Here is a 16,129-nt window from a genome sequence, read left to right as displayed (position 1 = left end):
CGGAGGCTGGACCAGACGGGGCGGAAGCTGAGGCTGGACCAGACGAAGCTGATGAGGATGAAGACACGGAGGCTGGACCAGACGAGGCTGAAGCAGAAGCTAAAGTTGGACCAGGCAAGGCAGCAGCTGATGAAGATGCGGAAGCTGGACCAGGCGAGGCAGCAGCTGATGAAGATGCGGAAGCCGGACCAGGCGAGGCAGCAGCTGATGAGGATGCTGAAGCTGGACCAGGCAAAGCAGCTGAAGCTGAAGAGGAGGCCACTGCAGGTGATGCGGGAGCTGGACCAGGCGAGGATGAAGACACGGAGGCTGGACCAGGCGAAGCGGATGAAGCCGAAGCAGGCGCTGGACCAGGCGACGCTGAGGATGCTGAATCCGGACCAGGCGACGGCGTGGAGGATGCAGCAGAGGCCGGGCCAGGCGACGGCGTGGAGGATGCAGACGGAGGCACTGCAGCAGGTGGCGGCATGGATGAAACTGCTGCTGCAAGCGTGGATGAGGCTGCTGGTGGAGCAGCTGGTGGCTGGATGGGCTCCTCGGGGCCCCCAGCTGACGAGGAAGGAGGCTGGATGGGCTCCTCGGGCCCCCCAGCTGATGATGCAAAAGGCTGGACGGGATCCTCGGGCCCTCCAGTGAGAACAGTCTCAGGACCAGCAGGCACACGGGCCTCTGGAAGCCACAGAACAGGACCAGCAGGCACACGGGCCTCTGGCAGGCACAGGACAGGACCAGCAGGCACACGGGCCTCTGGCAGGCACAGAACAGGACCAGCAGGCGCACGGGCCTCTGGCAGGCACAGGACAGGACCAGCAGGCGCACGGGCCTCTGGCAGGCACAGGACAGGACCAGCAGGCGCACGGGCCTCTGGCAGGCACAGGACAGGACCAGCAGGCGCACGGGCCTCTGGCAGGGACAGGACAGGACCAGCAGGCGCGGTGGCCTCTGGCAAACACATAGCAGGCTGCAGCTGCATAGAGCATCGACGCTGCTCAGGCAGCGACAGCCGGGTGCGGCCCTCAGCTGGCTTCTTAACCTCCAGGGGTCCGGAGTCTGCTGGGGGCTGAAGCCCAGCCTCTGGGGAGGCCCTGGAGTGCACCTCGGTTTCAGAACTGGCCAGCCTTTGAGGAGTGTTGACATTATTATTAGATGTGTCCCTCTGCTTGGAATGGACGGGCGAGGAATGGTGTTTTTCGGGTTGAATTGACTCGTATTGTTTTACAGGTGGAGCAATTGATACAGGATGCCGGGCTAGCGGCTGCTGAACAGGAGGCTGGACTAAGGGTGACTGACATAATGGTTGTGATGACAATGGTGGTGGAGGTGGCGACTGAGCTTCTGGCCGGGCGGCTAACTGAGCTTCTGGCCGGGCGGCTAACTGAGCTTCTGGCCGGGCGGCTAACTGAGATTCTGGTAGATAGTCTTTCTTATTTCCAGATTTCGGTTTGAAAGTCCGGGTTGGCATAACACAGGACTCGGAAGAGGCAGAATGAAAGCAGTCCTCTAGATCCTCAGAGCGAGTGTTAACGGACCTTGGAGTATCAGACAAAGAATTAACCGTTTCCGAATTACTCTTTTCAAATTTGAATAACCCTGAGTTGACTGGTATTGAATTACTAGATTCAGGAATACCTGACAGAGTGTTCATGAATGCACGCTCAGATGGAGCAGAAAAAACACTGCGCTCCTGACTCACGGAATCCGCCGGTAACTGACGGCCATGCGGACGTCGCTTCAGCCTGGGAGAGGGGGCGAGAGCGGCCGGGGAAGCGGACGGTGATATGAGGCAGCTCTGAAGTGGCTGCTCCTGCTGTGAGGTGGATGGGCTGGGTGGAATGAGGATGATTCCCAGTGCTTTGTAAAAAGCCTGGGCTGGTGTGAGCTGGCCACTGGGGGGCTGCATGTACATGAAACCGTCACTCTCACTGACCCCGAGAGCTGGTTTGGCAAGCGAAGGATGACGGCGGCGTGACCGCCGTTTAGCCCGGAAGGAGGGGGAAGCCGACTGATCGGGCGGCATTGTGTCCAGCTGAGAGTCCTCTGGTGGACTGGGGAGAGAATCCTCCGGTAAGCCAGGCAGGTCAGCTGTCGCAGTTGGAGGGTGAAGATGAAGCGTGTTGAGGATGAAGTCCTGTAGGAGTGGGTGAAGTGAATCCAGCAGCCAGGGGTGATTGGAAACTAGCTGCTGTATTCGGGCCTCCAGAGCATGACGAAATTCCTCCCCCTCATGCTCTAGCCACAGATTAGTCCATCTGGAAACTGAATCGGTTAATTCCTCCCGAAGCCCCTTGGAAGGTGCGAATGCCGCTGGGTCCATATTTGGCCGGTTCGTACTGTCACGGCTGCCGAGGCGAGCCGTGTGGAGTTAGAAGAAGGACCCAAGATGCAGGCAGTGGATGAGATGCCGGTGAGTTTATTTACACAGTGGTGAGAAGGCAAAACAGGCAAGAGGGAAGACAAAACTAAAGACCTGAACTGGGAAAGCTAAATGACAAACCTGAGATGAAACAAAAAGGGAAGAGAGGCAGAGAGACGAGCAGGACACCGAGGAACACAGACTGACGCGGAGTTACACAGACGAACCGGCAACAGGCAGGAGAACACACAGGGCTTAAATACACACACCAGTAATCATGGGATGAGAGACAGGAGGGCAACACAGCTGGGAGGAATCTGGGCTGATGGGACAGGGGAAACGTAAACTGATCACACTCACATACGACACGGACCTTTACAATAAAACAGGAAACTCAGACACATGGAACCAGACAAGACATTGAACTAAACAGACAGATTCACAAACAGATGGGGTGACACCATAGACAGACAGACTCAGAGGCAGACTGAATAGAACACAGAACTTAAACAATCATCATCTAGAAAATGATAACAAACTAAAAGCGCTGGGTCACCGACCCAGGACCATGACACTTGGATTGTTTTGCCACAAGTTCCCAGCATGCAATGCGCAAAAGTCACGTGGTCTGTCAATCTCTATAGGCTCAAAAGCCTACTACCAAGTAAGCATATTAGGTGATGTGCATCTCTGTAATGAGAAGGGGTGTGGTCTAATGACATCAACACCCTATATCAGGTGTGCATAATTATTAGGCAACTTCCTTTCTTTTGGCAAAATGGGTCAAAAGAAGGACTTGACAGGCTCAGAAAAGTCAAAAATAGTGAGATATCTTGCAGAGGGATGCAGCAGTCTCAAAATTGCAAAGCTTCTGAAGCGTGATCATCGAACAATCAAGCGTTTTATTCAAAATAGTCAACAGGGTCGCAAGAAGCGTGTGGAAAAACCAAGGCGCCAAATAACTGCCCATGAACTGAGAAAAGTCAGGCGTGCAACTGCCAAGATGCCACTTGCCACAAGTTTGGCCATATTTCAGAGCTGCAACATCACTGGAGTGCCCAAAAGCACAAGGTGTGCAATACTCAGAGACATGGCCAAGGCAAGAAAGGCTGAAAGACGACCACCACTGAACAAGACACACAAGCTGAAACGTCAAGACTGGGCCAAGAAATATCTCAAGACTGGTTTTTCTAAGGTTTTATGGACTGATGAAATGAGAGTGAGTCTTGATGGGCCAGATGGATGGGCCCGTGGCTGGATTGGTAAAGGGCAGAGAGCTCCAGTCCGACTCAGACGCCAGCAAGGTGGAGGTGGAGTACTGGTTTGGGCTGGTATCAAAACACTGACAGAATCCATGGATGGCAGGCTTTTGAGTGTCCTTGCAAAGAAAGGTAGCTATATTGGTCGCTGATTTGTTTTTGTTGTGTTTTTGAATGTCAGAAATGTATATTTGTGAATGTGGAGATGTTATATTGGTTTCACTGGTAAAAATAAATAATTGAAATGGGTATATATTTGTTTTTTGTTAAGTTGCCTAATAATTATGCACAGTAATAGTCACCTGCACACACAGATATCCCCCTAAAATAGCTAAAACTAAAAACAAACTAAAAACTACTTCCAAAAACATTCAGCTTTGATATTAATGAGTTTTTTGGGTTCAATAACATTATTCCTCAAAAATACAACTTGCCTAATAATTCTGCACTCCCTGTGTGTGTATATATATATATATATAAAAACACCCAGCACGCCCCTGCGGGCGGTTTATCCTTCAAGCTCGGGTCCTCTACCAGAGGCCTGGGAGCTTGAGGGTCCTGCGCAGTATCTTAGCTGTTCCCAGGACTGCGCTCTTCTGGACAGAGATCTCCGATGTTGTTTCCGGGATCTGCTGGAGCCACTCGCCTAGCTTGGGAGTCACCGCACCTAGTGCTCCGATTACCACGGGGACCACCGTTACCTTCACCCTCCACATCCTCTCCAGCTCTTCTCTGAGCCCTTGGTATTTCTCCAGCTTCTCGTGTTCCTTCTTCCTGATATTGCTGTCATTCGGAACCGCTACATCGATCACTACGGCCGTCTTCTTCTGTTTGTCTACCACCACTATGTCCGGTTGGTTAGCCACCACCATTTTGTCCATCTGTATCTGGAAGTCCCACAGGATCTTAGCTCGGTCATTCTCCACCACCCTTGGGGGCATCTCCCATTTTGACCTCGGGACTTCCAGATTATACTCGGCACAGATGTTCCTGTACACTATGCCGGCCACTTGGTTATGGCGTTCCATGTATGCCTTGCCTGCTAGCATCTTGCACCCTGCTGTTATGTGCTGGATTGTCTCTGGGGCATCTTTACACAGCCTGCACCTGGGGTCTTGCCTGGTGTGATAGACCCCAGCCTATATATATATATTTTAACACCCAGCACGCCCCTGCGGGCGGTTTATCCTTCAAGCTCGGGTCCTCTACCAGAGGCCTGGGAGCTTGAGGGTCCTGCGCAGTATCTTAGCTGTTCCCAGGACTGCGCTCTTCTGGACAGAGATCTCCGATGTTGTTTCCGGGATCTGCTGGAGCCACTCGCCTAGCTTGGGAGTCACCGCACCTAGTGCTCCGATTACCACGGGGACCACCGTTACCTTCACCCTCCACATCCTCTCCAGCTCTTCTCTGAGCCCTTGGTATTTCTCCAGCTTCTCGTGTTCCTTCTTCCTGATATTGCTGTCATTCGGAACCGCTACATCGATCACTACGGCCGTCTTCTTCTGTTTGTCTACCACCACTATGTCCGGTTGGTTAGCCACCACCATTTTGTCCGTCTGTATCTGGAAGTCCCACAGGATCTTAGCTCGGTCATTCTCCACCACCCTTGAGGGCATCTCCCATTTTGACCTCGGGACTTCCAGGTTATACTCGGCACAGATGTTCCTGTACACTATGCCGGCCACTTGGTTATGGCGTTCCATGTATGCCTTGCCTGCTAGCATCTTGCACCCTGCTGTTATGTGCTGGATTGTCTCTGGGGCATCTTTACACAGCCTGCACCTGGGGTCTTGCCTGGTGTGATAGACCCCAGCCTCTATGGATCTTGTGCTCAGAGCTTGTTCTTGTGCTGCCATGATTAGTGCCTCTGTGCTGTCTTTCAGTCCAGCTTTGTCCAGCCACTGGTAGGATTTCTGGATATCAGCCACCTCCTCTATCTGCCGGTGGTACATACCGTGCAGGGGCCTGTCCTTCCATGATGGTTCCTCGTCTCCCTCCTCTTTCTTGGGTTTCTGCTGCCTGAGGTATTCACTGAGCACTCGGTCAGTTGGGGCCATCTTCCCAATGTATTCTTGGATGTTCGTTGTCTCATCCTGGACTGTGGTGCTGACACTCACCAGTCCCCGGCCCCCTTCCTTCCGTTTAGCGTACAGCCTCAGGGTGCTGGACTTGGGGTGAAACCCTCCATGCATGGTAAGGAGCTTTCTTGTCTTTATGTCAGTGGCTTCTATCTCCTCCTTTGGCCAGCCTATTACCCCAGCAGGGTACCTGATCACGGGCAGGGCGTACGTGTTGATGGCCCGGATCTTGTTCTTACCATTCAGCTGACTCCTCAGGACTTGCCTGACCCTCTGCAGGTACTTGGTGGTTGCAGCTTTTCTAGCGGCCTCTTCATGGTTCCCATTTGCCTGCGGGATCCCCAAGTACTTGTAACTGTCCTCTATGTCTGCAATGTTGCCTTCTGGTAGTTCAATCCCCTCAGTTCTGACTACCTTCCCTCTCTTTGTTACCATCCGACTACACTTCTCCAGTCCGAACGACATTCCAATGTCATTGCTGTATAGCCTGGTAGTGTGGATCAGTGAATCGATGTCTCGTTCACTCTTGGCATACAGCTTGATGTCATCCATGTACAGGAGGTGGCTGACAACTGCTCCGTTCCGTAGTCGGTATCCGTAGCCAGTCTTGTTAATGATCTCACTGAGGGGGTTCAGGCCTATGCAGAACAGCAGTGGGGACAGAGCATCTCCTTGGTAGATCCCGCACTTGATGGTGACTTGTGCTATGGGCTTGGAGTTGGCCTCTAGTGTTGTACGCCACATCCCCATTGAGTTCCTGATGAAGGCTCTTAGGGTCCCATTGATCTTGTACAATTCTAGGCATTCCAGTATCCAGCTGTGGGGCATTGAGTCATAGGCCTTCTTGTAATCGATCCAGGCAGTGCACAGGTTGGTCAGTCTGGTCTTGCAGTCTCGGCTGATTGTTCTGTCTACCAGTAGCTGGTGTTTTGCGCCTCTGGTATTCTTGCCAATTCCTTTCTGTGTCCCGCTCATGTATTGACCCATGTGCCTGTTCATCTTAGCCGATATGATGCCTGACAGGAGCTTCCATGTAGTACTGAGGCAGGTTATTGGTCGGTAGTTGGAGGGGACCGGTCCCTTCTTGGGGTCCTTGGGGATCAGGACCGTCCAGCCTTCAGTTAGCCATTCCGGGTGTCTCTCGTTAACTAGCAGCTGGTTCATTTGTGCTGCCAGACGCTCGTGGAGTGCAGTCAGCTTCTTCAGCCAGTAGGCGTGAACCATGTCGGGCCCTGGTGCTGTCCAACTCTTCATACTGGAGACCCTTTCTTGGATATCTGCCACTGTGATGGTTACTGGACCCTGTTCAGGGAGGTCGCTGTGGTCTGCCCTCAGATCCTCTAGCCACTGAGCATTGCCGTTATGGGTTGCGTCCTTCTCCCATATGCTCTTCCAGTATTGCTCCGTCTCCAGCCTTGGTGGTGCTGTTCTCTTATTGTTCCCTTGCCACTGAGAGTACACCTTTGCTGGTTCTGTGGAGAACAGCTGGTTTATTCTCCTGCCTTCTATCTCTCTGGTGTACCTCCTCAAGCGGCTGGCCAAGGCTGTGAGTCTTTGCTTGGCAGTTTCCAAGGCCTCAGGTATGGACAGCTTGCTGTATTTCTTAGGCACCTTATTTGTCGCACCTTTCTGCAACTCCGTTAGTTGGCTAACCTCCCTCCGTGCTACTTTGATCTTGTCCTCTAACCTCCTTCTCCATGGAGGGTACTGCCCCTTGTCGCTGTTCAACTTGTAGCCAAGCATCTCACTGATCACTGCTGCCGTATTGTAGATCAGCTTGTTAGTGTCGGTAATCGTGGTTGTAGGTATTGCCCGTAGTGCTGCATTAACATCATCTAGCAGACCTTCTGAGGGTACTTCACGTAATCTTGGTAACCGGCTACGGGGGATCCAGGTTTCAAGCTTGGCCATGATCCTATTTTTCAGGTCAGTTCCTCTCGCACTCAACGATCCTTCTCCTATCGCACTTGGGGCTATGTACCCAATCTCGGGTGGGGGTGATGATATCTCCCCCCTGACCTGGCGTCCTGACTCCTCCTTGCCGTAGCATTTATGTTGTACCTCGTCAATCTCTAGCTGTGAGAGCAGTCCCTTCTTTCGAATGTTGGAACACTGAGCTACTAGTTGTTTCGCCGTCATTGTGGATGTTGGGTATTGAAGAATCCATAGGTCCCTCATCCTATTCATGTAGCCCCAAGAATACAAGAATACATTGGGAAGATGGCCCCAACTGACCGAGTGCTCAGTGAATACCTCAGGCAGCAGAAACCCAAGAAAGAGGAGGGAGACGAGGAACCATCATGGAAGGACAGGCCCCTGCATGGTATGTACCACCGGCAGATAGAGGAGGTGGCTGATATCCAGAAGTCCTACCAGTGGCTGGACAAAGCTGGACTGAAAGACAGCACAGAGGCGCTAATCATGGCAGCACAAGAACAAGCTCTGAGTACAAGATCCATAGAGGCTGGGGTCTATCGCACCAGACAAGACCCCAGGTGCAGGCTGTGTAAAGATGCCCCAGAGACAATCCAGCACATAACAGCAGGGTGCAAGATGCTAGCAGGCAGGGCATACATGGAACGCCATAACCAAGTGGCCGGCATAGTGTACAGGAACATCTGTGCCGAGTATAACCTGGAAGTCCCGAGGTCAAAATGGGAGATGGCCCCAAGGGTGGTGGAGAATGACCGAGCTAAGATCCTGTGGGACTTCCAGATACAGACGGACAAAATGGTGGTGGCTAACCAACCGGACATAGTGGTGGTAGACAAACATTAGAAGACGGCCGTAGTGATCGATGTAGCGGTTCCGAATGACAGCAATATCAGGAAGAAGGAACACGAGAAGCTGGAGAAATACCAAGGGCTTAGAGAAGAGCTGGAGAGGATGTGGAGGGTGAAGGTAACGGTGGTCCCCGTGGTAATCGGAGCACTAGGTGCGGTGACTCCCAAGCTAGGCGAGTGGCTCCAGCAGATCCCGGAAACAACATCGGAGATCTCTGTCCAGAAGAGCGCAGTCCTGGGAACAGCTAAGATACTGCGCAGGACCCTCAAGCTCCCAGGCCTCTGGTAGAGGACCCGAGCTTGAAGGATAAACCGCCCGCAGGGGCGTGCTGGGTGTTTCTTTTTTTTTTTTATATATGAGTTTATAGATAATTACACAGAATTTATGAGAGTAACTAAAATAACCTTATTTTGTACTTATTATCTAAGTCTGGGATATTGTGTTCAGACTCCTTTAGCCCAGGAAAATTGCACCCTGACTTTAACTGGTTATGATATGTAAGCATGTTTGGAAATCCCTCTGCAGCTTTGCATGTCAGTCTCAAAAATTCAGTTCAATCAAAGAGCTAAATTCACGCTTTTACCCCATTATTACATGGAGGGCCAACTCTTAATAGAGCGTTGCAATGTATAAAAATCCCTAAACAAACTTTATTTAATCATGATATTCTTAACATGCACAGACAGTGAGCGTCTTCTCTCTGCTGAATCTCTGCATGTCTTATTTTCACCTTTGACCTTCACTGCGATGTCTGGGAGCCCACCCCCTTCTCTCTGCCTCTCACACATCCAGTAGCAGGCCATGTTTGTGCCTTCATGAGCTGTACCATCCAGTGTTTTGCTTCATTTAGTCTTTCTTTTTATCAATTTTTTGTCAGTCTCATATTTACATTTTTCTTTATGTCCGGCAGATCTCTCAATCTTGCCAAATCCCATTACACACAATGTACATATGTTTGCAATTTGCCCTTTTTGCCCATTTTTAGACACTCGAGTTCATTTATCAACACTTTTAACTGCTGGAATATTCCCTGAAAATAAACTGAGCGTTGAAACCAAATATTTCCTTGGTTTTAAAGGAATATTAAAGGAATGAAAGGAATATTTGCAACGCCATCAAATTCAAATTCAAATTTTATTTGTCACGTACACAGTCATACACAGTACGATATGTAGTGAAATGCTTGGACAACTGCTCGTGACCTAAAGAGAACAAAAAAGGAAAAGGCTATGAATAAGATAGGAAATAAATATGAAAAATTAAAAAGGGTAAATTTAACTAGGAAGGAATAAAAATATAAATTAAGGTTAAAAATGAAATAACTGTACAACACAAATTAGAATGAAGGGTAAATTTAACTGGGAAGAATAAGATAAAGATAAATATATAAATTAAAGTTGAAAATAAAATAACTGTACAACAAAAGACACAATACACAATATAGAACTATATAAGAATGTATGAAGAAATCTAAATCTAAATAAATATATACACAATAACAGCAGCTGTACAAGTATTAACCGGAAATGAAGAATATAGTGACCAGTGTTGTGCAAAACCAAAGTCCAGAAAGTCCAGTGTGTGTGTAAGAACTGTATGTGTGGGTCAGTACTGTGTGGTGGTGTGATTGAGAGACCGTATCGCCTGCGGGAAGAAGCTCCTCCTCAGTCTCTCTGTGTTGGTCTTCAGGGAGCGGAATCGCTTTCCTGACCTCAGCAGAGAGAACAGTCTGTTGTTGGGATGGCTGAGGTCCTTCACGATCTTCCTGGCCTTGGTCCAGCACCGCCTGCTGTAGATTGAGTGCAGGTCAGGGAGCTCGGAGCGGATGGTGCGCTCAGCTGACCGCACAACCCTCTGTAGAGCTCGTCTGTCCTGCATGGTGCTGTTCCCGAACCAGGTTAAGATGTTTCCCGCCAGGATGCTCTCTATGGTGCACGAGTAAAAGTTCCTGAGCACCTTGGAGGGCAGTTGGAAGTCTCTCAAGCGTCTGAGGTGGTAGAGACGCTGTCGGGCCTTTTTCACCACGGTGTTGATGTGACAGGACCATGACAGGTCCTGCGTGATGTGAACTCCGAGGTATTTGAAGCTGTCCACTCTCTCCACTGGGCACTCGTTGATGACGGGGGTCTGGTAGTTCCTCTCCTGCTTAGTGCTGAAGTCCACTATCAGCTCCTTTGTCTTACTGACGTTTAGAAGGAGGTTGTTCCTCTGGCACCAGTTCTCCAGATTCCTAATCTCCTTCAGGTAGGCCGTCTCGTTGTTATCAGAGATCAGGCCCACCACGACGGTGTCGTCAGCAAACTTGATGATGGTGGTGGAGCTGGTAGTGGCCACACAGTCATATGTGTACAAAGAGTACAGCAGGGGGCTCAGAACACACCCCTGGGGGGCTCCAGTGCTGAGATCAAAACAGCACAATCTTCACACCAGCATTGTCACCAAAAATATCACCTCTTTTATACTACTTGTTTAAATTGTATCCTACCTACACCCGTTTTCACATCTTGTCTTGTGTGATTAGGTAGAGGATCATTAGGAAGTCCCTCTCGGGGGGACGCTCCCACAGAGCTTAAATCTGGAACTCTCCACCATTTGACCTTAGACCCGAAGAAGATTCTAGGATGAGAGGTGAAACGTCTTCAAGCAACTTAAAGAAATCCAAATGCTTTTCTTTCCAAGCTCCTTAGACTACGACGACCTGGATGACTGAGAACCTTTACAGACATAAGAGAAAACAAAAAGCTAATTTATTCATCTGAATGCAGGAAGGAAGAAAGACAATGGGGAGGTTGAAGGTTCTATTTAGCATCTTTATCACGGACAGTGTTACAGCCTTTTTGCTGACAGAGACATCACTCATGGCCATCACACTAAACCAGAGTAGAAACAATTAAACAGCATTTAAGAAAACCCCAGAGCACTGGGCCATGACTGGTCTCACTGTGTTAGAGCTGATGAACAACATCAGTAATCTGCAAACTTTAACCTCTAACAGTGTTTTGCTGCTTTACCCCAATTTTTCTAAAGATGTGTTGTCTTTTGCAGGCCACCACTGTAAATATGAATGTGGTCTTTGGCTGATCAAATAAAGCTCCACCTTGTGGAATAAATTAGTATTACATAGAAATATCGCCCAGCCCCAGTTCAGCTTTAAACTAAATTTCAAAAAGTAAAATACAAATTAAGACTTCAAAACAATGAAAATACAAAACTATAAAAACACTGAATAACTTCATCCACGTGTGACATCAGCTGACACTCTTTACAGGAGTCCATCTGAACTCTGTGCAGCCTGATCTCAAGGTTTTTAAGTCTGACCCCAAAACCAGAAGAGGATCTTTCTGCCTCTGCAGATTCATTTTGATTTACTGATTTCAGTCCTGCATGATCACGCTGATATTTGCACAGAGCAGATAATGAAGTGAATGTTTTTGCACATTGGCAACAGTGAAAACGTTTATTTACAGTGTGGGATCGTTTGTGTTTGGAGTATGAACTGAGATTCCTGAAGCTCTGGTCACACTGGTCACAGGTAAATTATCTTACATGTGTGTACGTTCATGAAGGTTAAGATGCCTCGATCGTGAGAAGCTTCCGTCACAGTGTTTACACTTGTATGGTCTCTCTCCGGTGTGGACTTGTTTATGACTTTTAAAGTGACCTGCAAAGGTGAAGGATGACCCACACTGGTCACAGATGTGCTTTTTAACCCCACTGTGAATGAGTTCATGTATTTTTAAATTAGTTCGAGTGGGGAAGCCTCTCACGTTCTTTGCAATAGTTGGTTCTGTCTTCACTGTGTCTACGTTGATATATTTTTAGGGTCTGTTGCAGAGTCAAAGTCTTTCCCACCACCACAGCGACGACAGGGTTGAGAACTGGATCCATCTGTGTCACTCTGCTTCTAAACAAAGACACAAAGACAGTGTAAGTCAGGGAATTCCTTCAACATTTTAATTCTGAAAGTCGCCTGAAATAAAGAGCATCTCTGCCAATGTCCAATTACACTTTACTGTTTTCATTATAACACTCAGCTTAATGGGATACAATAAATGTCTTTGATGTAGAGGAACAGCAACAAGCACTGGTACCCTGGCTGCAGACAGACTCTCACCATACTTTGAGGACATTTAAATAAAACTCACAAACTATTAAAAGTAAGCTGATTCTGAGGGGGTCAGGTGGGATACACTGATTGGTTTTAGTTAGATGACCCTCCTGTTGTTCAGTTAGTAAATACAAGTAAAATGGATTGATTCTTATAAAGCACTTTTTTACTCTGCCTGAGCACTCAAAGTGCTTTATACAACACGGTAAAGCACTTTGCATGCTAGAGTAAAGTGACCTGGTACTGAGACTCAATAGGTCTTTGTTGTAGAGCAGGCGTAGGCAACCTTTCTGATGATGAGTGGCATCTAAAATTTCCTCAAAAGTCAATGTGTCATCGCAATAATTGCATTAACAATAAATTTAATAATGCTGCATATCAACAGTTGCACACTATACAGAACAACTTTATAGAACTATATTTGCTATATTTCAAAAAACACTTTTTATCCATAACATAACATTTAACCATAACAGCAAAGGAAATATACAACAGAAAATGCAGATGGTAAAACAATGATAAGAAAAAAGTAAACTGGGCATATATGACTTTTCTTAATTCAGGGATTTGCAGGTTAATGTGATCCCTGCCCCTGCTTTGTATTTGCCAGTTGTATTATCTGGGGACCACATTTTGTAACTCGCTGAAGTGTCCCGTTTTTCAACCCAATTCTCGTCTCTGACTTCGGACGGCTTTGCACCTTTTCTGCCAGGATTTTCTTTAACCACATCAAAACAATCCACAAATCGTTCCAGAACATTTCCACAGCTATGCCATCTGATAGCACAGTGGAGTGGGATGTCTATGCATGAGCTATCCATCTCGTCGAGCACAGACTGGAATTGGCGGTGTCAAAGCAGATCGCTTAACGATAAAGTTCACGATTTTTGCCACTGTGGCCATGGCGTCATGAAGATCTGAATTTGACATCTTGGCACAAAGGTTTTCTAACTCTTTTATTCAGTGTTGTTTAATGATGAGATGACCAACTTGTTCCTCAATTAAGGTAACAGCACCCCTGTGTTTTCCAGCAATGGCTGGTGCATCATTATTTGTCACAGCACAATGTAATGCCAATGCCTCGCTCATCAAAACACTCCTTAAAAACCTTGCCAATACCCTCACGTGGTGTGAATAAGGCACGGCGGGACCACAGATCATCATTTAGAGCGTGTTTTCACACGGCGGACGTGATTGCAGACCTGCACGGCGTCGCCGACCACGCCTCACCACACCCCACATCACGTTTTTTCAGGCATCGGGGTTAAGCAGAAGAGTTCCTCTTGTACTTCCACATCACAGGATCTTACCAGAACAGCCAAACGTGGAACCTCACTGATATCAATGCTTTTGTCCAAAGCTACACTAAACACCTGGGCTTCTTTCAAAGCAGCTGTTTGTTGGGCTCTGGCATTGTTACCTATTTCCTGGATGTATCATTCCACAGTTCTGGCTGATGCAGGTATGTCTTGAATCCTTGCTTTAATTGCATCTTTGTTTGGAAGCCCATTAAATAACATCTCTGAGCTTGAGAGAAAAGCCTCCTTAATAAATTCTCCGTCTGTAAACAGCTCTCCATGTTTAGCAATGCACTGCCCAATACGAAAACTTACTTATGGTCCATGATGTTTAGCAGCTGTAAAAACGTGCAAGAGTACTTGCTTGCTTCTCATATCTTGACACAGCACGTGTAATTGATTCAGCTTTCTCTGCCTCATACTTGAAGCTTCTTGATCTTTCATCTCAAACTGTTGTTTAACATTGGAGGTCTGGCAACCAACACTCTCAAGGCAAAGGGCACATATAGCATGATCTTTCTGTTGCACAAAACCCCAGTCTTCTGTCCAAATTGGCATAAAAGTCCAGGAATTACCTTTTTTTGCTCGCTTTAAGGCCATATTATACAGGACTGGCTAGCTAGCAGCATCCCTCTCCCCTGTAATTTTTAGCCAATTGGAAAATCTCCTCCTTGAATCGCTACCTTATCGTGGTGGAGGGGTTTGTGTGTCCCAGGGATCCCAGGGGATATGTTGTCTGGGGGCTTTTGCCCCCCCGGTAGGGTCTCCCATGGCAAATTGGTCCTGGGTGAGGGACCAGACAAAGAGCGATTCATAAGACCCTTATGAAAAGAACATCGAGGGAACAGTTTACCCTGCCCGGGATAGGGTTACCGGGGCCCCGCCCTGGAGCCAGGCCCGGGGAGGGTGCCCGAGGGCGAGTGTCTGGTGGCCGTGCCTTAGTCCATGGGGCCCGAAGAGGAGACATGGGCCTATCCTCCCGCAGGCCCACCACTCGCAGGAGGCGCAATAGGGGTCGGGTGCATTGTGTGCAAGTAAGCTATTAAGACTCGAATGTACACTCTGTTCGTGTTTTCCTCCAAAACAATAAGCTCTGTTGGAGCAGCCTTTCAACGCCTCTCTCTGTCTCTCGCAAGAAAAGTTGACCCACAAAAAAAAAGTAAAGCTATTTTTCGGCTATGAGCCCGACACGGAACCCATATTAGTCAGAGGTCCCTTTACTACGGTTCAGAGCCGCAGACCTTCAGTAACAGTAATAAATCACACAGCAATAGTACATTCACATAGTTGTAAAAAGCATGATAATATGTTAAGTAATCCAAAGTATTCAGAATACTTTACTCTCATTGAGTAACGTAACGGAATACGTTACAGAATACATTTTGGGGCATGTATTCTGTAATCTGTAATGGAATACATTTTAAAAGTAACCTTCCCAACACGGTATATGGGGCACAACGATAGTGGGTCCATTCTTCATCAATGGAAACCTCAAGGCCACTGGATATTTGAAATTGCTACATGATGATGTGTTTCCCTCTTTATGCACTGAAGCTGGCACGTTCCCTGAGTTTTTCCAGCAACATGGTGCACCACCACATTATGGGTGCCAGGTCCGAGCATCACTAGATGAACAGTTTCCTGGAAAGTGGATTGGTTGTCGTGGGCCAGTTGAATGGCCCCCAAGGTCTCCCAATCTGACCCCCTTAGACTTTTATGTTTGGGGTCATCTGAAGGCAATTATCTATGGTGTGAAGATACGAGATGTGCAGCACCTGAAACTACGGATACTGGATGCCTGTGCTGGCATTTCTCCTGCGGTGTTGCTATCAGTGTGCGAAGAGTGGGAGAAGAGGGTTGCATTGACAATCCAACACAATGGGCAGCACATTGAACACATTTTAAGACAGATATCTGTGTTTATCTGTGTAAGACAGATAAACACTAGAACGGCCTGTGAACATAGTTATAGTGGAAAAAGAAGCCAGTTTCTCTTTGTTTCCCTCTCCACCATTGTGTTTATTATATTTGAATGAAAGTGCAACTGCAAATCCTCAAATATGGATGCAAAGTTACAGTAATCATGGTTTTTAGTTTGATGACTTATTATGTTCTTTACTGACATTTTCAAAATTCCAGTAGATGCCATTGAGTCCAGTAGAATTATTAACATGCGAACACAATTTAATGAGAAGAGTTGGTCCAAACAGTCAGTCTTAAATAAGAAGATAACAATATACATACATACC

Source organism: Mchenga conophoros, linkage group LG9 (genome assembly GCF_057382185.1).
Source record: "Mchenga conophoros isolate Kocher_MC1m ecotype Shallow Benthic linkage group LG9, M_conophoros_male_GT1.1, whole genome shotgun sequence".
NCBI lineage: Eukaryota > Metazoa > Chordata > Actinopteri > Cichliformes > Cichlidae > Mchenga > Mchenga conophoros.
This window is presented reverse-complemented; position numbering follows the sequence as displayed.